Source organism: Myiozetetes cayanensis, unplaced genomic scaffold (assembly GCF_022539395.1).
Source record: "Myiozetetes cayanensis isolate MyiCay16 unplaced genomic scaffold, myiCay2020 scf4, whole genome shotgun sequence".
Lineage (NCBI taxonomy): Eukaryota > Metazoa > Chordata > Aves > Passeriformes > Tyrannidae > Myiozetetes > Myiozetetes cayanensis.
Window position 1 is genome coordinate 27,579,947 of NW_026087631.1, and position 22,687 is coordinate 27,602,633.

At 36.2% G+C, this 22,687-nt stretch overlaps 1 protein-coding gene across 2 annotated transcripts in view; it reads right to left on the reverse strand.

Annotated features, from left to right (window-relative positions):
- Positions 1–22,687, reverse strand: part of FBXL17 (F-box and leucine rich repeat protein 17) — a 284,365-nt gene that overhangs the window by 204,059 nt on the left and 57,619 nt on the right. The window lies entirely within an intron of this gene.

Genomic DNA, 22,687 nt, shown 5'->3' on the forward strand with positions numbered 1-22,687 from the left:
AGGTGCACTGCACTCCAAGTAGATCTTAATATGCAATCTTTTCCATGCAATACACATAAATAAAAGTTTGAAAAATAGGTAAAATATTCCTCAGAACAATAAATTCTGCTAAAGTAGTAGAGAGTCTGTCTGCCATGAATGTAACATGCAATTATTCACAGCAGAAGTCAACACTAAGGGTAGAAGAAACCCCTTTTCTCCCAATTACTTACTCCATAAGTCTTCATCTGTCTTGGTCAAACACTAGCTTTAGCAAACTTTTTTTGGGGGTAGCACAGGAAGAAGGGAAGAGTTAGGGAGGGCTTACTAAAATTTATGTTTGAAAATAGGTAAGTTTACAAAAAGCTCATCTGCTAATTCAGTCCTAGAATTTCTTGCCTCACCTGTGCATTATTATCTATTGCAGATTAAGGCCCACTAGAAATCTGCCCTTGCATGAAGCACATAGCTACACTCTACAATATGTGTTTGATGTATCACATACATACTCAATGTGCATTTTCCCTCACCAGTGTTCCCTGGAATCCTCGCATGTCATAGCCTACCACAGTGTGCAGTTAAGCTAAACTCAGGCATAGTTTTCATTTAACTCCTTTTTACCAAGACTTCTGAAACTAAATTTAATAGGATTTAATACATACAAAAAATGAAACACAGAGTCAAGATTGCTCATATGCAGAAATATCTATCTACTGTAAAACATGGTAGTCAGGCCACCACTGTTCTATCTGCAGCAAAAACATTAAATATCATTGAATAATTTTTTTTTAAATCATAGTAATGAAATAATTTTTAATGAAAATGCTCGATTACAGGTGTGCACTTACATAGGTTTTCCCTGCTTAGGCTAAATTTTCCTTGCTACCTCTATAATAAAATGATCAGATGATCCCTCTGCCACATAGGTAAAGATGACATTGTCTCTCTTTTGACTAACACTTTTAAAATTACTTCTTAACAGAGGGTCAAACAAAGATCACAATATTACATTAGAATACTATTAAATTTTATACTATTAAACTAGAATATATACTTAAAAACATTTTCAATTACACATGCCTTCCTAGTCCAATGAGTAAGGAATCATGAGTAAATTCTGTTACAATTTAACCACATTTAGATTCAAATACAAATTCAACTTCATTTTTAAATTAATTTCCAAAGGAGGCTGCAATAACCCAAAGTATTTACTTACAGATTTAAACCTAAGGTTCCATCAAACAAACCGAGGCCACTCATTAGCATTGGTTTCTAACCTTATTTTAATAATATAATTTATTAGGAATATATTGTATTATTAGATTGAACAGGAATAAAAAGCCAACTAATTTTAAATTACTTGGGAATTCAGCACAAACCTACTCTTACAAATACTCTCAAATAAAGGTTGCTCATATATAAATACAGGACTCCTTTGTTCTATCTCCCCCAGAAAACAAAAGGTAGAAAAGGTGAAAAATGAAGTTTATGTTTAAAAGATTAATTTCAAACTTTAACTGGAACAGACTTATCCTATTCAATAGGAGTGATACACTGCTTGCTTTCCACAAGCGTCAACTTACATTATATTTGTCATAAAGGTGTGACAAAGTAATCTTTATTGGCAAAGATGTATTTAATTCATGACCCCATACTGCAATTACAGAACACTGACAAAAATAAGGCACAGACAATCTGTCATCACACTCAAGTTCCTAGGACACCCAAATTTTGTAAGTGAACAGTGCAAGGCAAAGCTCAACTAACTGCCATTGGACAAACAACATATTTCTTCATATTCAGTTAGTGTAACTATTTGATTAATCAAAACAGAAATCCAACAACTGCCAGCTTTAACTTGCAGTAGCACTACTACTTCTATGAGCACTCAAAAGAAGAATATAAATATTTCTATTCTTTCATATTTGAAGGAAACAATCTGACTGAAAGAGAAATTATCTCCCCACTTTTTAATATATATTTTTAAAGTTTTGGTTAGATCTTCAATTTTTTCACAATCCCAGTTTAAAAGCTTTGAATTGTTTCTTTTAATTATAAAGAAAGATCTTTATACAAAACAAATGTGTAGTCTTTCATACAACAAAACACTGCTGCTTACCAGTGGTTGTAAAATGTGTTTCATTATTAAGTGAAAGGGATGAATTAATCAACCAACTTGACTTTTTTTTTTTTTACAAGCAAAGAAAATGAAAATTCTACAGTATTTTAAGATCAACTTTTTTATTTCAGAAACCTGTTTCTTGAAATGTATCTCACCATTTAAGCTGAAATGTATACATGAAATACTGAAGCCGAGCCTGTATTATAAAGGTGAACCTTTCAATAAGAGCCATTTCATCAGAATCAACAATTCACAGCACAAAAAACCAACACAACAATTAAAACATGGACTCAAAGGAGGCTCTTCACAACACTGTACTACCTCAGCCTCACATCTGAGGGGAAGAAAAGAGGGAAGAGGATTGAACTGCTATCCTTTCCTTCACCCTTACGCATCAGTTTGGGAGTTAAAACCACTACTGCCCATGAGGGAAAGACAGACATGAATGTATCCACATTATGATAACATCAACCATAAAATGTCACAAGTATGAAAACAAACCCTAACAATTTTGCACTATGCTCAGTTCAGTACCCAAGGGAATAATAATTTTATCAGGCACCCTCTTACAACGCCTCGTTTTTAAGAGGATTGAACAACTGGCTATAAACAATGGTGTTCTTGTTTTACCTTGATATTAGCAAAAGCCTATACAAAGTCTTCCTAATTACTCAAACATAATTGTTAAGATACTCTGAGTACCAAAGCTAAAGGCAGTACAAAGTATTCCTTCCATTTCTGTGGCACTGAGTATCACTGCTTAATCTTATTCTCTTTTTTGTTAATGATGACAGTCATCAAAAGATGCGTTGTTCTTACTATTTTGATCTATTTTATCTTCCACATTAGTTATTACTAAACAAAACAACTCACTTGGAACATATTTAGTTTGGAACAATAAATATCTATAGACAACCACTATCTTTGAACTGGTTTAAACATCTGGGTTAGAAAACAAATCTCAGTCCTCAATATAAATTATCTGATTCCCAATACCTTACAATTTCATAAAGTGCAGTTTACATGCACTTATACTGAACAGCACTATCAACTCATCCTAATTTATTTTTTGCAAAATGCAGATAAAATTGTAAAAACAATTCTTCAGCTTATAAAATATTGCCCTCTCACCAAAAGGCAAAATTTATTATTAAAATGCACTTACTCTGGACTGGCAAAATACTGCTCTGAAAGAAAACATCTTTCACCAAACAGTATGTATATGTAACTCGATAGTCATCAAAATGTCATGAAAATTAAAATAAAAAATTAAAATAGAGAGTACCATTATATCGTAAATTCTGTAATGAGAGCTACACATCAGGAATACTGTATATCCTCTAAAGGCTATGAGAAAACTTAGTGTTTCTCAGCATATTTTTTTTAAGCAGAAGGATGTATAATAATTTCTAAAAATTAAAAATACTATCCTGACTCTCTTTTGCTATTCATAATACTGAATCAAAAAGTCTAACAAGTCCACATGCTAAGATATACATATCAAGTATTTTCATTTAGTATCATTTTGAATACAAAAGAAGAAAAAAAATCCCATATAACTGCAAAACAAGTCGATGGCTTAGCAGTCTAGACACTTAGTATTTGCTCCACATGAAAGAAGTCTATGAATCAAATATTCACCCTCTCTGGGACAGAAGATGTCTTTGTATTATCTTCATTTTCAATGCCCCCAGAGCTGTACAAGCATATTTCCTATTCTGTATTATGAGCAGAAAAAGCAACACAAAGCCCCAGTTTATTCAACAGCTTTACTGTTCACCAGATCTCATTTCCACTTAAAATCTTTTTTAAAGAAATTAACTTTTATTTTCTGTTAATCTGTGCAATTTGATCTTACACATTCCCACTAAATTCATACACTCTGGCACATTTATCTGTTTACCACAACTTCAAGGTTTTTAAAGGGTCTGGAAGATGATTTTACAGTACACATTCACCTAACAACTGCTTTGTGCTCAGACTGTTTCCACTCTAAAACCAGAAGAGCAAGGTTAATGTTCAGAAATAGTGGAGGTCTTGGACATATAAACTATTAAACACTGTCAAGTCTACTTCCTTTCGCTTTATCCCAAGAATATTGTCATTTTCACACATAAAAGCATTGTTTCATTTTCTCATTAATCTGATTACCTTGTGAATGCCTCCTAGATACTCAGATAAACTCTTTAATTTCCTTGGTCAAGAATCTGACAAATCCGTGTTCCTTTCATTAGAAACACCATTGCAACCGTAAAAAACCTTGTTTTGTTGTCATATCCCTCTCATGGGCAAAACTAATCTATCATTCCCTTATTATTTTTATTTCAGGTAAACAACTTAAATACCAACTTAGACAACACTCTTACCGCTATCATATAATATCAACTCAGAACCAAGTGTTTCTGAGATTTTCACACATTAAAGCTTTTGTACATTAACAAAAATGTAGTCACTCCCATCACAGAAGGCCACGTGGTTGGTTATTTTAAAATAATGTGAGCATTTTCTCTTGTAAAGTTATGACACTTGGAACATTCAGTAGAACAGGAAAATTACAAAATTCCTGTTCAAGTCTCATGGATACAGCATAATTTTAATGAGTGGGGAAACTCTTGTAGCAGTTGAAAATGTAAGGTAATGTATACACATAGTAAATGTATGGTGACATAGACACAATACATTCTATACCATAAACCCCAGTGAAGGTATCTCAGCAACAGCATCCACTCTTCAAGTAACCACCCTTTCTTCAGTTTCATACTGGTCATACATAAATCTACACAATGGAAATACAGTGAGACATCATGAAGCTGATACCATCAGCTGTTGTATTTACCTAAGGCTGACACCAGCAAACATCTCAAGATTGCTACTGCAGATGCTGAAAGTTGGCATAAATACCAAAAACCTTTCTTACAACCCAGTTTCTATAAATTTCCATCCTATGGCATTTCATACAAAGAGTTTTACAGACTCATCTCTTTCTTTTCTGTCACAAGCATAGAAAACCAAAAATTTCCTCCAAATATTCCAGTATAGGTCACAGGTGCAAAATTTTTTCTGCCCCATCCACCAATACAAATTTCATCCAGGGAACTGTTTGGTTCTGATGACATGGACTCCAGTTAAAGCCATATGTTACAAATTATGGGATACACTATCTAAGGTGAAGGAAAAAGTCTTAAATCTTAAGCAAATTACACTCTTCTATATGAAGCACAGGCTTCTTTAACTGGTAAGAAGTCTCCCACTACACACAGGAGACTGCAGAACTAAAATGAGAAAATTTCCTACATATTGTAGTAAATACAAGTTAACATGAAGACAGAACAACTATGACTACAACTGCATAGGTCAAAGGAAGTAATTTCATAATAAAGTGTTTTTTCTATACTTCAATGACTTTACTATGCAAGGAGAAAACAGAGAAGGTATTTTAGGGAAAAAATACTAAGTTACTCTATGTAGTATCTAAAAAACAGCATTCTACAGCTAAGCTCACAAAACAAAAGTACCAGTCATTTAATGGGGATTACCATTCACTAGGATACCACAAGAGCTTCTTAAAATAGTTATACCTTGCTCTAAAAACTTCACATATTAGCCTTCCCGGGTAACACACTTAATTGTGCAATATAAGCCATTCTTCTTAAAACAAAGAAGAAAATAAAACACAGATTGTCACTGAAATTTCAGATACAAATAAGGTTACCGCTTGAAGTTATTTCAATGTATCTCAAGGGAGAACAGAGAATTTAGAAAACGTAACCAGCCTTGCAGATTTTCTTTTTGTAAGGTCTTAAAACAAAATCACATTCTGCCTATGAAAAGTCCATCCAAAAAGAAAAAAAAAATAATTTTATGTGCAGGCAAATAAAGTTTCTTGTAATACAGGTTAATGGACATGGTATGCTATCTATCTTTATTACTGGCTAACAGACAAGTTATTAGGCACTCAGTAGTCATGTTTATTCATCCTGCTTTGAGTACTAGAAGTCTTCAAGTTTCATTAATGAAAAATCTGTAATATTCCATTCTATTCTAGCCTACAAGAAACAGTTAAAGCCAGAATCCAAATCCTAACTGGAGGAAACATTTTTTCAAAGCACATGTAATATGAATCACAAGTTCAGATGCGCTTGGGAAATGTAGTATAAGCTCACAATCAGTGACACCAAGACACATTGCACAGAAATCGAAATGGTTTCAGTTTGACTTATAAATGATCTTCACACAGCAGAACTCCAACTACGAGGAAATACTTGACAATAAGAACCAAAATGGAAAGGGTTTTCGTCACAATTCTTTTCCTTAGTGAACTGCATTCAATACCACTACTTTTAACTTAAAATAAACTACTATTACATTAGACCGATCAATGAGTACAGCAACTGACATGTTCTATCAACCTGATGCAGAACCAGCTATAAGGCACAAGTTAGTTATAAACTGGAAATGCATCAGACATGATGAAGAGACTAAAAGGAAGAGAACCTCATTTAATATAGTTCTTTCTGGTTTGCACTTGTGTGAAATATATCATCTTACATACTTTCTGACCTACTCAGCACTGCAGTCAGTGGAGGTATGGGTTACTCAGCACAGACACTGGTGGGACAGCCTGGACATCATGACTCTCTTCACACCAGCTTTAGGGTTTTGTCCCTACATTCACAAATTGGTACCAGCTTCTCTGTGAAATTTTATGGTAAGAAGTAAACATGCTACACCCTGGGAGAGTTATTACATGAATAGTACCGGCCTACAATGATAAGTTGCAGGAAAATGACTCATTAAAATGGTAATCTTCAGCATTCGCTACTGTGATTGACTACTTCATTACAATCACAGTTTGATACCAGCAGTAACTGGTAGGAGCAACCTCCAAACACAGCAACAACAATAAAAAAATTAATAATGGTGCAGAAACAGAGCTTTAATATGCATGTACACAAGGACTCAGACCCAAGTAACACCCTTTCGTTCAAAAAAAAGAAAACTGATGTTGCATAGGATACATATACACATTCTTGCACATACTTCAATGGAAATCCAATTTATAGATTTTAGCAAACAATCATCTCCAGGTAAGGGAAAAAAACCAACTTTTAAGTGGAAGTTCTGCGGAGTTTTTGCCTTATGCCTTATACATCTTTTTGTTCAGCTGCAAATGGTGCACTATTATATCTTGTGACAAAAAATTGAAAATGTTAAAGTAGAAACTGAACTGTTATTTTTTATAACTTCCACAAAAGCACATCAACAAGAAAAAAACAAACAAACAAAAACCCCAAAACAACAAAAACCACAACAAACAAATAAAAACAACTTTTGCTTTGTCCTAATCACAATAGCAAGGAAAATCAATTTCCTCCAAAAACCACTAAAGAAAAGTGTTTATAGCTTGTAGCAAGACAATCTACTCTAACTCCTCATAACAAACATTTCTATGAGATGTTTAGGGTTTTCTTAAACAGACCTTTGCACCAAGTAATTTGTCAGAACAAAAACATGGGGATTTTTTTGTTGTCCTTTATTTGTTCTCATAATATTTAAAGTAGTCTTCATTTTTTCTTTTCTGAAAGCTGGGTGAACAAGGAAGTTATTGGTAAGAAAATTATACTTACAGTAGTCTACCTGGTCAGTATAATTTACATCACTAATTTTGATCTATTAGAGTTAAGTCTGAAGATTCTGACTGGATGCAGAAGGTAAGAAGTCCCTGAGAACATGTAGCAATAAGCACAAATAAAATATAGTCAGGGAGGACTTAAACATATTAATGATAGCCCTTTGCTTTTTTGTCATCTAGATTAAACAATTTTAAAATGCCAAGGCCAAAGGCTAAAATAGGAAGACATATCATGTCTGAAGGGTCCTCACTGACACAGAAGAAAGCAAAGGAGTGGGAATATACAGCACCAAGAGATTCACACAGATACACAAACCTGAAATTCACGTTTCTCTCTGTCATCATTATCAAGGCAGAACCTGAAACTGGTATAGAAAATTATGGCTGACACATTACCAAGGGTATCAGAAGCAAATAGGTGATAATTATGTGAATGTGAACATGAGTTGGATTTGATTTTTAATCCTTGAACATTGTCTAAAGGCACACCTGCTCAGACTGCGTCAGTCTATCACTGCACACATGCACTTAAGAACAGCACCTTGCTGATGAGAAATCCAAGTGGGACTGCTGTATTAGTTATGATTGGAAGCAGGCTACAATCCTGATTAACCTCAGTGCAGAACCAGACCTCCATGCAGACAAGATGAAACGGGAAAATCTGTCACCTACCTCACAGACCCACAACCAAATGGCTGACAGGAGCATGAGGCCCTGCAGGCTGCATGATAATGGCAGGACCAGCACAAGAGGGTGCTGAAGTTCAGCAATTCAGTTTTAAAAAAAGAAAAATAAACACCTGATTGCTCTTCCCAGAACTCAGAACATTCAGAAAATAAAAAGATAAAAACTGCTGCTAGTATCTAGGTCATCACAGAAAAGGAAAGGAGGAAAAAAACTCCAAAACCAAAAAGTAAGGAACAAGCCAGCAGGTTAAAAAAGAGTAAATTTTAAAGCTCTTCAACTTTGCCTAAATTAGTAAATCAGTATGTACTGGTTTAAAACCCCAGTAGGCAGCTAAACACTACACAGACCCTCACTGAATCCCTCATCGAGCAGGACAGGGGAGAGAATCAGAATGGTAAAAGCGAGAAAACTTCTGACCTAAGTAAAGGAAGTTTAATAGTTAAAAAAAAATAAATAAAAAGGGGGGGAAAAATCCAAACTAAAGATGCAAAGGTGGCCAAAACAAGAGACCTTTAAACAAATAAACCCAGTTATTAACAGACACATAAAACCCCCAGGCATATCAAGTAATTTTCTCTAGTCAAGCTGGTCAACAAGACTTTAAAAAACAAATAATTTTTTCCCCCAATCTTTCTAATCTTTCTCAGTGTAGCACCCTTCACCTTCACCTCATCCCTCCCAGTTGGTAAAATATGACAATTACAAGCAGGAAAGTAACTCTTTTATGCCAGAGCTGTAAAACAAGCTATATCAATCGATAAGGGAAGATGAGTCATTACCTTACTGAAAAACACACAAACTATTGCCTGCCTCCTAAATCTTTTGATGAATTCCTTCACAAATCAGCTGCAATTTTGTGAAAACAGCAAACTATACAATATCCGATGCTCTGCATAATCAATGCATCTTCAAGATCTCCAGCTTCTGGCAAAGCAATCAATTAGGTCAGCTCTCAAATAATTGTCAGTAGTGCCCAAGTACACTGTTTAATGACTTCCAGTTCTACTGCATCAGCAATTTTTATTTTCTTTTTGCTGGGGGTCAGGGGAGAGAAAGAGAGAGACTGCGAGAATGAAGTTCTCCCTACCCCCTAAGTATAAACAGAAGAAAAGTTAAGTTATTTCTATTCCTAATGTAGTATCTGGAGAAATTTATTTTTGTTTCTTGTCTTTATACACCCCCAACTCATTCTCCCATCCTCGTAACATCTGCAGAATCAGCTTATTTGGGCTCTCCTTGGCAACCTCTTTCTTCAAAAAAAAAATCAGAATGACAAGCTGGACAATTATAAAAGTCATCTCCTACCTTGTTCCTTTATCCTTGGATAGTCAGACTCTTAGCTGTCTTTGTCTCATTACCTTGACATGAGATTTGAAGAGCTAGTGTTTGGCTCTGCAAACTCATTAACTCAATTTCTCTTCTTCTGACCTCCTTAGTATAAATTATTCAAACAATTACCAGAATAAATTTTAAGGGAAAAAAAAAACAAGAACAAAGAAGTAAATGAAAAATCTGAACCACGCATTTACCTAAAGTAGGCCACGGCCAAGTTGGCATCTTAGTATTTTTTACAACTTTTTGGAAGGGTCTTCTTGGATGAAGAAGATATAGCAACAACATCTATGTCAGTAATACCCTTCACAGCATATCACAAAAAAAGGTATAAAACTGAGGAAGATGGGAATTAATATAGTAATTTTAAGACAGAAAAGGAACAACCTACAACAGAGATACCAAAGACCTAGACTAAAAGGAGAACAATTCAGCTGGGTGAACAGTTCCAAGCAAGTAGAATAACAGTCTTGAAATAGGTAGTACATAGTTTTATTAAGAAGGACATCCAATCTGCAAAAAGCAGAATACAATGAACTTCACTGCCGAGTTTGGGAGTATAATCAACACAGATGAGAATAACACGACTATTCATGAAGAACTGGATGAGTCTGAAGAGATAAGCAGAAGTAAAAAACCCTAACGAACAAACCAAAAAAACCCCAAATTACAAAGAACCCCTACAAAACCAACTGCACCCACCAGCTGGGACTCTTATGTAGCAGTCATAGTGACTTCAGACATATATAGTAGGAACTGATCCAAAACCAAAAATATATAGTTGAGAAAGTACTAAATTTGGTATCTCCCCAAAATGGGTATGTGGCAACATCAAAAGCTTCCTGGGTAATTGTTTTCAAGGGAGTACAATAAGAAAAGACTGCTTTTTGAAGAAAACAGGTAACGTCCTTGCTATATACTGAAAAATTTACATTAGGAAAATCAGAATTGCAATTATATTAATAAACCTTTTTGTTTCCAATTGGAGGGCTTGATTTAATGAGATCTTATCTAAGTGAGGCACTTCTGTTTCCAACTGTTGCAAAGTATGGTTGTAATTTTCTTGTGAGAAATAGATCAAGTAAGTGCCCTGTGCAAATATACTCAACCCAAGGCCCATGGAATGTGCTTCAGTGGGGTAAAGTCATTTAACAGCAACTGGAAGAACAGGAAGACTTAATACTTGACACTGACTGTCACTAACAGGACTATTTTCCCACAAAGTTAGAACTGTTAGCCTGAAAATGTACCCTACACAAGTAGGGGAAAGCAACTGCCTCATTTTGCACACGTTTTTATTTTCTGTCTCACTTCATCACTGCACAGCACAAACCCCAGGGAACTGGACATGCAGTTTACTCAAACCACTCTTGCTGCTGGAAGAACATGAAAACAATATCCCAACTTCACTATGAAATGACCTTGATGATCTGTGTAACACTTGTCAGACTAATAAAATTTGTAAAGATACTTGCTGATATGATGAATTGCATTCTTCACTGCTCCAGTTACCTCAAACTAAATTGCCTGTCATTATAATGATGACTTCTGTAAGTGCAGTTTCTTAATTTGCTCCTCAGTCTTTCAACAGCAATCTCACAATAGACTTTAAGTGTTTATGGATCAATAATGTGCAAGAATAAAATACTGCATTCCAACAAGTATTTTTAATCCTTCTGCTTATAATGTGCCACAACAGAGCATTAGCAAAGAACATAATGTCTAAGTAACAGGAAAATAACATCAAACCTAGTTTACATGCATCCAGTACCGTGAACAGACAGAAAATTCTACAGATTCTGAATAGTACTGGGTGACGGTGATTCATGGTTGATCCAACAGACAAAAAAGAAATTGAAGAAATGAATAAAGAATTTGTAAGCAACACATATCTTCTTGACATACCTGATCACAGACAGTCTGTCCTACTGAGCTACTCAAATGTGCCTCACCTGAGATTAGGTGCAAAGCACAGTGCAATGATAACCAGAAGGGCTTTGAAAGGAGTCAGAAAATATTCAGAGTATTTACTCATTTGGGCTCATAGGCTCAACAAAAATGTGTGCATTACTTTCAGTCTCTGAAAACAGCACATTTTAATTCATACAGGAACCCAGGCAATCAGGTAATTTTGACAGTGTCCTTCAGGATAGAGTACTCAGGAAGTAACTGTATCTCTGTGCATAGAACAGTAAGTTGTCTGGGTAGGATCATGAAGCTTTTTCATTCACAGGCATGTTGATGTATGTCACAGGTACAAGGGCTCTAAAGTAGCTCTCCTCAAAAATTCACATAGGCAAAGATGAGAGAATTGCAGGGAAATGGGAAATTTCTCTGCAAATCAAATTTGTTTGCTAAAAATTGAGCCAAAACGAAGGCAGTCTCCAATGGGAACTTTTGTTTGGACAGGTTCAGGCACTAAATGGGAATTACTGATTTGTACCTGGCACAGACACCTCAAAGCGTAACACACTGAACTGCTACAGGGAAAACCGATGCTGCTGCACTGACCTGGGCTGGCTGTCAGACACCCATCCAGACACTCTCTCATGCCCTCTCCTCAACAGGACAGTGGGAACATTACATGGAAAAGCTCACATTAGGGTCGAGTTAAAGAGACTACTCACTAGTTACTGTCATACAAACTCAACTCTTCCGCCTCCTCTCCTCTCTCAGGGAGCAGATGAATGGGGAATGAGGGTTGAGGTCACTCTAAAACAGCTCCTTTATGCTGCTACTCCCTCCTCATGCTTTTCCCCCTTGCACTGTGGCATCCCCCTACTGGATACAGTTCTTGATATGCATCTCCAACATGAGTTTATTCTACCAGGAAAAAAACACTCCATGATGGATCCCACACAGCCACAGTTCCTGCCAGAAAACCTGCTTCTGTGTGGGATCCCCTCCACAGGCCACAGTTCCAGGAACTTGTACTGTCATACGCTCTCCATGGCTGCAGATTCCTGCCGGGCATCTCCAGAGGCTGCAGTGTGGAAAGGAGCTCCACAGTGATCTTCAACATGTAGGAGGGCTAAAGGAGTCACTGCTCCAGAACATGGAGCACCTTCTCACACTGCTTCACTGGGGGTCTTGCAGGACTGTTTCTCACAAAATGTCCTCATCTCCCTCTCACATTCTCCTGTGTAGCATTTTTATGCTTTCCATCAGTAAACTGGTCAGGACTTTATGCAGGAGTGACATGAAGATTATATCATATAATGAACTGAAGGTGGCAACTAGATGTAGACTTCTCGATAATGATTGTTTCTACATTACTGGTTCTCATTACCCTAGATTCAAGGAAGCCAAGGTTCAAACCCATGCCCTGACATCGACTTCTGGATTCTAATTTATAAAAGTGTTTCATGAAAGTCACACTTTTAGGCTCATACTGCTAAAACCATATTACGTAGCTCTGATTTTCACTAGCCAACCTCCACAGTTTTTACTAAAAGTGCCATATTATTCCATTACAAAGACGGATTTAACAGCTTCATGTCACATACCTGATCTGAAACAATATCATGAAAGACTGCAAATCTCTTCAATCCCACTTCTTTGTTCTTACCACTGAAGCACTGTTTTAGCTTTAAAGACTTTCAGTTCAAACCACAGCATCCTACTCATTAATATATTTAGCTAAAATTTCACATACTTCAACTAGGCTACTCTAAAGGTTAAAGCAGTAACTTCAGAATCTCAACTGCGGAAGAAGAAAGCTGAGTTGCACATAAAAGCATGATTATCCCCAGCATGAAAAACACACGGTCTTTTAAGGTAGTAATAATTTTTCACTCACTTTTCAATAAATCATATCTCTCCCCTTTAGCACTTCTGAATATCTGTGTTACATGAAACTATATATAGCATTACAAAGCTTTATATAAAACTATACACAAAACCTCAGTTAAAGAAATTCTTTTGTGCTATTACATAGCATTTTGACTCATAAATATATAATATATACACTATATAGATATACCATAATACACCATATTATGATACACCATAGAGATGATAGATAGATAGATAGATAGATAGATAGATAGATAGATAGATAGATACGCACATTAGTCAGGGAATACACATATTTTAAGATGGGTCATACATTACGAGGTCTGCATTAATATTCCAAAACCAAGTTCCTCAAAGGATCCCACTCTTTCGATTGAGAACACAATTTCAAGGAACCTGCTGCCTCCATGCACGCTATGCATAGTGGTGCTACAAATTCCATCAGGCACACACATGGTAAAGCACAGGCTAGTGCAAAACCAAACAGTTCACTTAAAATCTGCATCTAATTTGGTTATACAAAAAAACCTGAATGACAACACATTTACTGTAAATACTGTAAAATTTACTGTAAAACCATCACTGCTGGTTTGCTCAGTATTTTGGAAGATAGTCACTTACCTTTTGTGCTTTTTGTCCTAGAGTGTTGCTTTGCACCAGCCTAAGTCATTAAGTCCCTCTATGTTTACAACTTTCAAGTTCTTGCAGATAAGTAGTATTGCTAAAAAATGTGAAGCTCAAGGGCACAAGTAGTTAAAAAATTAGTACTGCACTGACAGTATCTAAATAAGACCATATTGTGCTGTGCCTGCTAAACTGTGTAACCAGATTGTTCAGAAAACTGAAAATAATTTTCTAATTACTGGGATTCATCAACATCAGTGATAATTTCTCCTCTTGTATCTAGATTTCAATGGATACCCAAATAGATGCCTTTCACAAAAACGTAAGAAATCTACTTCAGAAGGACATACTGCTGTAAACAAATCAATCATATCCCCTTTCACTCCTACAGATACAAGGTGAAAGAACACAGACCTCTCTTCTTACTTGCAAAACTTACACAAAAAGACATGATAGAGCCTCAGGGAATGACTGAACTACTTTTCCCTCATCATTAACCATCAGTGAGGAACTAGGAATAAAATCAACTCTTTCTTTGGAAAAAAAGCACAATTTCTTCCTCTTGTTCTTAAAATCAGCTGGAAGAGCTTATATGACAAACAGGCATTTTCTTCCAAAACATTCGCTAGTATGTCATTTTTTCAGGCAACATAAGAGTGCATCACAGAGTTCTGAAGAGCTTCTGAATTCTGATAAACTTAATTTAGAGCCTCTTCTCAAGAGCTAAATTGATTCTGGGAAACAAAATGGATTTTAGCCCTTAACATATACTGATGTTTCGTACTAACATTTGCACCTACTCCCATTTTGAACACAAACTTCTCACACGTGAAAAATACAAATTTTAAGAAACAACTTTCTGTTTTGTGTGTGTGGTGTTCCATTCTGCCTCTCCCTCTGCATCCTTTCAATACTCAAAAGGTGTTAACAAGAAAGATCCACATCCCTGGAAACATTCAAGGTCAGGCTGGATGGGGTCTGACCAACCCAGTCTAGTAGAAGACGTCTCTGCCCATGGCAGGGGGTGTTGGTTTAGAAGACCTTGAGAGGTCCCTTCTGGCACCAAATATTCTATAATTCTATGGCTTCCTTACAATAAAAGTGCCCGAAGAGCTGATGCTCTCACAGCTTCTAAGTAATGTCTCTAATTAAACTTTCTTCACCATATAAGAACTATATAGAAATATACTAATTTTATTAATTAAACTTGAATAAAATTGACTAATTTTTTTTCCAGTATGCCTTAAGATGTTCTCTGCACATAAAAGGAAATAAACACTAAAAAGCATCAAATAAAACTAACCTTAAATATACAGCAGCATATTGAAGAGCAATATCACCAATAAGCAAATTACTATTCCACATATAATTAGCTATAATTACTATTATAACACCAAAGCACAAAAATTACTTTCCTGTTTATGTAACAATAATAAAATGCTATTCCTCTTCAGATAAATATGACAGCGAAACAACAAATTTAAGTGCATACAAAGCAAAAAGATCATTTTCTGGTGTCTTCAAAAAAATAAATTCCAACTATTAAGGACTGTATAATACACTTAACAGGGATGACAGATAAAAAAAAAAAGTTAAATAATTACCACTTACTTAAACAACAAGTTTTCAAAATTATGTAAAAGATTTCTGTAACTCTGTATGCTAAACTTAACTGACAATCCATTCCCACTAGTTTACTATTCTTTAAAGTGTTTTCTGGTCATGAAGAGATAGTCTCTCTTACACTACTAATGTGTAGTCTCCTGAGCAGCTTTTAATGGATGGCTCTAAATAAATATTTTGGAATTCCAAATGGACTTCATTCATAAAAACATTTTTTCTATGACTGTTAATCCTTTCAAAATAATTCCGTTTTCAAACACGTTTTCCAAATGGATCCTACTCAAGTGTCCAGAAATTCTCATTGTTTCAGTTACTTTGTCCAGCACATTTCCAAGGCTTACTGTCCTATAATTCCATGGATCATGGACAGAAACATTAAACCAAAAAACAAACATGCAAAATACCTAAATGTTGCATTTGTTTTATGAGGCTGATTTGTTCACCTGACTGGAACTTCAAATTTTAATAGACGCATTCTTGCCTCCAATGATTCGCTCACCAACTTGTTTAACTTGCTTGTTAACTACTTGCCTCATTTTAAAATCTTTCTTATTGTATGTTTCCTCTTCTTCCATAAATATCTCCCACTGACTACATGGATTTAATTTTCTTTATTGTAGAATTTGCATTCTTTTCAATAAGTTGTTTTGTTTTACTTAATTCCTGAAGCTGCACTCACTAACAGGTGTGTGGGCATGTTTTATGGTTGGTTTTGGGATGGTTTTCCTTAATTTTTTATATTGATTTGCACTATGTAATACCCTCTTTTACTGACAGGTGCTCAAATTTTGCACTCAGCAGTACACCATTGGGGGAACCTCCTCTTACATGCTCCGTAATCAGTTCTTGCATATCACTGACACTCTATAAATATCACCTTAGTTGTATCCCAGTGTGAAGCTCTCCCGTAACTGTTCCCTCCTGTGACTATTGTACTTAAAGAGCACTGTATTTCTTGCTTCCCTATCTCTTTCAGTATATTCCATGCAGCCAGTGCCAACATCCTGGTCAAGTTATCAGTAACCAGAAACTATATTACTCCTGTTTAGGTTTATAATTTCTGCCTATAAAAATTCCATGTTTCATTGAACTGACCCAATCCTCTAAACTCCTCTAGCATGTACCAATAGCTTCATGTAATGGTTTTGGCTGGAATAGAGTTCATGTTCTCCACAGTTCCTAGTATGGGGCTGTGCTTTGGATTTGTGCTGGAAACAGCACTGATAACACCGAGATGTATTTGTTATTGCTGAGCAGGGCTTGCACATGAAACCTAGCATGAAACCTGATTGACAGGAGGCTGAACATGAGCCAGCAGTGTGCCCAGGTGGCCAAGAAGGCCAATGGCATCCTGGCCTGCATCAAGAACAGTGTGGCCAGCAGGAGCAGGGCAGTGATCCTTCCCCTGTACTCAGCGCTGGTGAGGCCACACCTTGAGAATTGTGTTCAGTTCTGGGCCCCTCAGTTCAGGAAGGATATTGAGGTGCTGGAGCGGGTCCAGAGAAAAGCAACCAGGCTGGGGAAGGGACCTGAGTATAAGTCCTTGAGGAGAGGCTGAGGGAGCTGGGGTTGTTTAGTCTGGAGAAGAGGAGGCTCAGAGGAGACCTCATCACTCTCTACAACTCCCTGAAAGGAGGTTGTAGCCAGGTGGGGGTTGGTCTCTTCTCTCAGGCAATCAGCAATAGGACAAGAGGGCACGGGCTTAAGCTCTGCCAGGGGAGGTTTAGGTTGGATATTAGAAAGAAGAAATTCTTTACAGAGAGAGTGATCAGGCATTGGAATGGCCTGCCCAGAGAGGTGGTGGATTCACTGTCCCTGGAGGTTTTTAAGACAAGGTTGGATGTGGCACTGAGTGCCATGATCTCGTGGGGTTGGATCAAGGGTTGGACTTGATGATCTCAGAGGTCTCTTCCAACCCAGCTAATTCTATGATTCTATGATACTCATAATCTAAAAGCCTTTGTTTAAAAAATGTTATAGCAAGAGTTCCATTAACAAACCAATGCAAGTATTCACCCAGTACTACTAGGTTTAGAAACAGTAATCCAAACCAAATTGTCTGGGAATTCAAAAACATGATAAATAGAGGTAAATACAAAATAAGTACGTTACAAATGTAAGATGTTTCTAAAACATAAAATAAACATAAATAAATAAATGATTGTGAAGTGCATCTCCAAGGAAAACCTTTACTCAACTTTCATTTTTTCTGCCCTAAATTTAAGTGTTCCCTCACTTTATTTTTTTTTATGAAAGCTTTTCTAAAACAACCCTAGCATTCAAAAAAGGGTTGCTATTTTAAGTGCACTATGAATAAGATGTATTTACCACATGAAGCTTAAATTTATAAATCCCCACTCTTAATTTAAAAATAGATTGCCCTCGCCCACTCCAAAGTCATACACAAGAGATACACACTGCAATTCTTGCTTACAAACTACAACTTTCCACACTTAAACAAAATGGTTGGACATCAAGGTTAAAAATAACTTCCATTCAACTGCCTATAAACACAAATTCAGACTTGTGAAACAACTTCATAATAATGGGAAGAAAAATGCTTCTTCTGTAAATATAAAACCTAAACCAGGAAAGAAAAAAAAAGTTTATCTACCTTGTAAATATTACTTGAAAACAGTCATATTATAAAACAAACATTCCTTACTAATGTTACCTTCATACTTCAGAATTCCAAATAAATAAAAATATATACTCATCATTAATACATTTTTTTAAAACTGACATGTTTCAAAAACATTACTACAGTATAATGATTGCAATATTTCTTTATTTTTAGCAAAAGAAATATTCTAATTTAAGATTTAGAGGACAAAGTCATTTACACTAACATGCAAGAACAGAAAGCATGCAGTAAGAATTACAAAACTCACATCTTCCTTAAAAACAATAGTTTAAAACTACAAAGTCTATATCCATTCTTATTAATACTACCAAACAAAGTTTTCAAATTACAAATGTTAACTACAAGATGTATTTTTGTTGTTTTAATAGTCTGAGACAACCATACATCAAAACCCCTATACTACTTATTTACTAGACATTAATAAAGATTACGACTTTAATGTAGTTTTAAAATGTCAGCAGTGGGGGGTGGGGGGAGTAAACATTTCTTTGCAAACTTACAGAACAATATAGATTTTTAATACCTTTTTTTTTTTTTTTTTTTAAAGAACCAAATGTCAGCTTGGACTTATTTCATGCTGCACTACAGGTATGTTGAGACATCCTTGGAGCACTCAAAGACATTGCTCTAGTCATTCACTTTCTTGTTTCTCTTTAGGGAGGAAATACATACACGTCTAACACAGACGCCACAGTTATGTAAAAAAAGTGCTTTTAAAGTAATGTTCTGGGTGTTACATTCCCTGGTACCCTTGAGTTAACTAAAAGAAGAATGAAGTTTCAAAATCAGTATTTATATCTGGCAATATCCATGATTAGAAATATTAAACAAGCAAAACGAGGTAGTCTGAATATAAACAGAACATATGGGGTGTAGAAGGGGGTATGGGTTGCTTGTTGCTTCTTTTTGTATTAGACAATGAAAAATAAATGTAGTCTGTTGCATCTCTTGCTGACAGTATAGCTAACTAAAATAGACACAATCTGGAAAACAGCTAAATGGAACCACAACCAGCAGACAAAGGGACTCCATGCCTGTAAATACTATTTTTAGCCCAGAAAATGCAGTCATGTGGTCCAAAACAAAAGAGAACCACTGCAAAAGATAAATATCATAAAATTAAGGTTGGAAGGATAGTATAAAATATTAAAAATTTTTAGACCTCAATGAGTATCATCTATTAATGGAAATAAGCACATTGAGTCAAGCACAGTGTCAAGAACAATTTATTCTTCTAACAGTCTTGAGATTTGAGGTAGACAAATTGAATTTTTCTTCACCACAAGTATCAATATACAAGGCAGAAATTATATCCATGATCTTCTGGAGAGCACCACGAAGAAAAATGCAAAAAATATCTGCAAGACATTGGTAGTGTTGCATGTTTCCTCAATCCCATGTTTTTCTGCTAAGCTAGTATTGTTATGGCATCTTATCCCAAATAATAAAGACACAAACAAGAAATCCTAGCTTTCTAAACTTCGACTGCTTGAATTCTACAAAAGAAAAAAGACATTTCCTCCAGATAGGAACCTTTTTCTCCAAATCCAAATGTACATTTGACCAAGACAGGATATAAACTTGCAGCCATTGAATCTCTATTTTACAGTGACCTAAGAATGAAAAAAACTTTCTAACTGACATCCAAATTTTAATACTTTAGGACAATTGTCAGGCTTTATATTTTCACCATACTGTTTCATTTCAACACTCTCCCTCCTCCTCTACAGAAAAAAGATTTAACATTTGCAATTCTACTGACTGAATTACTGTATGTTGAGCAGCTGCTCCTCCTTAGAAAGTAGAGTAGAACAAAGAAAACTGGAAGAGACATACTGTATAGTCATATATGAAGACTCAAGTTCTTATCATGAACATATTTTTCAAAATGTTACAGAAATAATAATACCAGACATTTAAGATCACCCTTCTGCTCCTCAAGAATCTACTGAATATTTTCTGCAGTAAGTCCATCCTCAGCATTGTGTGTCCTATTAAGTATTTTATTTATTAGCAATTGTCCATTCTGAAATTTTACAGAGGTGTGGTGCACTGACCCTGGGCTGTTACCAGATGCCCACACAGCCACTCTCTTACTTCTCTTCCTCAATAGGACATGGGGAGAAAGTAAGATGGAAAAGCTTGTTGGTCAAGATAAAGATAGCTAAATAAGAAAAATCAAAGGGTGCATGCGAAACCAAAGCAAAAAGAGGAATTCTTTCATTAATTCCCATTATAAGGCAATCACCAGACATTTCTTGAAGAATGTGTAGCAGTTGCTTGGGAAGATAAACTCCATTAACTACAAATGTCCCTGCAATCTCCCCTTTACCCTTATCTTTTATTGCTGAGTACATGGTACAGAAAAATTATTCTGGGCAGTTTTGTCACCTGTCCCAGCTACGTTCTCTCTGAAACTCTTCCCCGCCCTCAGCTTACAGACCTTTGGGAGGGCTGCAACAAAGAGAGTTAACTCTATCCCAGTCAGACTCCATGAGCAGCATGCCATGTGCATCACCCTTCCCATCAAGTGTATCCAAATTTTAAGAGACACAGTGCTTTTAACAGTAAGAGATGAGAACAAGGAGGATTAGGTCAGAGATCATTTGGGCAAACCTGACACTCAAAAATCCATGGGCCCTAATGAGATGCACCCACGAGTGCTGAGGCAGCTGGCCCGTGTCATTGCTAAGCCATTCTCAATCATCTTTCAAAAGAAATCATGGAGAACAGGAGAGGTGCCTTAGGACTGGAGGGAAGAACTACATACACCACTAAAGGTTAGGGGTTGACCTGCTGGAGAGCAGCTCCATGGAGAAGGACTTGTGGGTCCTGGTGGACAACAAACTGTCCATGAGCCAGCAGTGTGACCTGGGGCCAAGAAGGCCAGTGGTATCCTGGGGTGCTTTAGGGAGAATGTGGCCAGCAGGTTGAGGGACCTGATCCTGTCCCTCCACTAAGCACTGATGAGGTCTCACCTGAGCAGAGAGTCCAGTTCTGGGCTCTCCAGTTCAAGAAAGACTGGAGAGGGTCCAGAAGAGATGAAGACAGGACTGGAGTATCTCTCTTAAGAGAAGGGTATCTTTAGGGACAGGTGTCAAGAGGAAAGGGTCAGACTTTTTTCTGGTTTATTCCAGACAAGATTAATGAGCAACAGGCACAAACTGAAACACAGCAAGTCCAATGTGAATAGAAGGAAAATATCGCTTACTTTGAATGTGGCAGAGCATTGGAACAGGCTGCCCAAAGGGGTTGTGGAGTCTCCTTCTCTGGTGATATAGAAAACCTGCCTGGATGTGATCTTGTGCAACCTGCTCTAGCTGAACATGCTTTAGGAAGTGATTTCCAGAGGTCCCTTCTAACCTCAATCATTCTGTGTATGAAAATGGCCAAGCAATGTCATGGTTTTCATGCTTTCTTCTAGACCTTAAAATTTAACTCATGTTTCTTTTACAATCTGAAAACAGTTAGACTAAAACTCCTAAGATATGAAATATTGTTTAGCATTGATGATTCCTACAACAAGCACTACTGCAACATTTTTTTTTAGCTCTGAAATAACTTTAGATCATCTATATCTATTATTCTTATATCACTTCAAACTTCTGCAGTATTTGTAATGATTAATTTCAGGGGGCTTCCTGATATTTATCTGCTTAGCAGAGGTTAAGGCAATAAATGGTACAATTGATCTGCAACCTTTGTCAGCTTGTCACTCAACTGTCACAGATTTCTGATTTGTGTCAAAATTTGTTGCTCAAAGCTTGATAGATGACAAGAGGGCTTGAAGAGTTATGTCTATGGCAAAATGAAGCTCTAATAGGGAAAATACATACTTTTGAATTATTACAGCAAGTATAGGTAAGCACGCTAATACTGAACATTATACCTGTTGCGATAGGTAACTCAAAGCATGCAGTTCGGTAACACCTGTCTCACTCTTTTATCTTATCATCAAAAATAATCATCAACTTATCATCATCATAATATCTTCAACTATACCTCTTGTCAAAGAAATATCCTGCATTTCTGGAAGACCCTATCAAAATTTGAGTATTTGTGCCAAACTATGCCATTGTCTCTTATGCAAATGAAGTTAGGAGCAATTTTCTATCTAATGTGTTGTTTTGAAACCATGGACATGGAAGTAATTTTAGCTGATGTGGCACCTAAATGCCAAAAACAGTTGGCAGGAACAAGTCAAGAACTCTAATTAAGGTATCCATGTAAGCATTCTGTGAAGTCCACT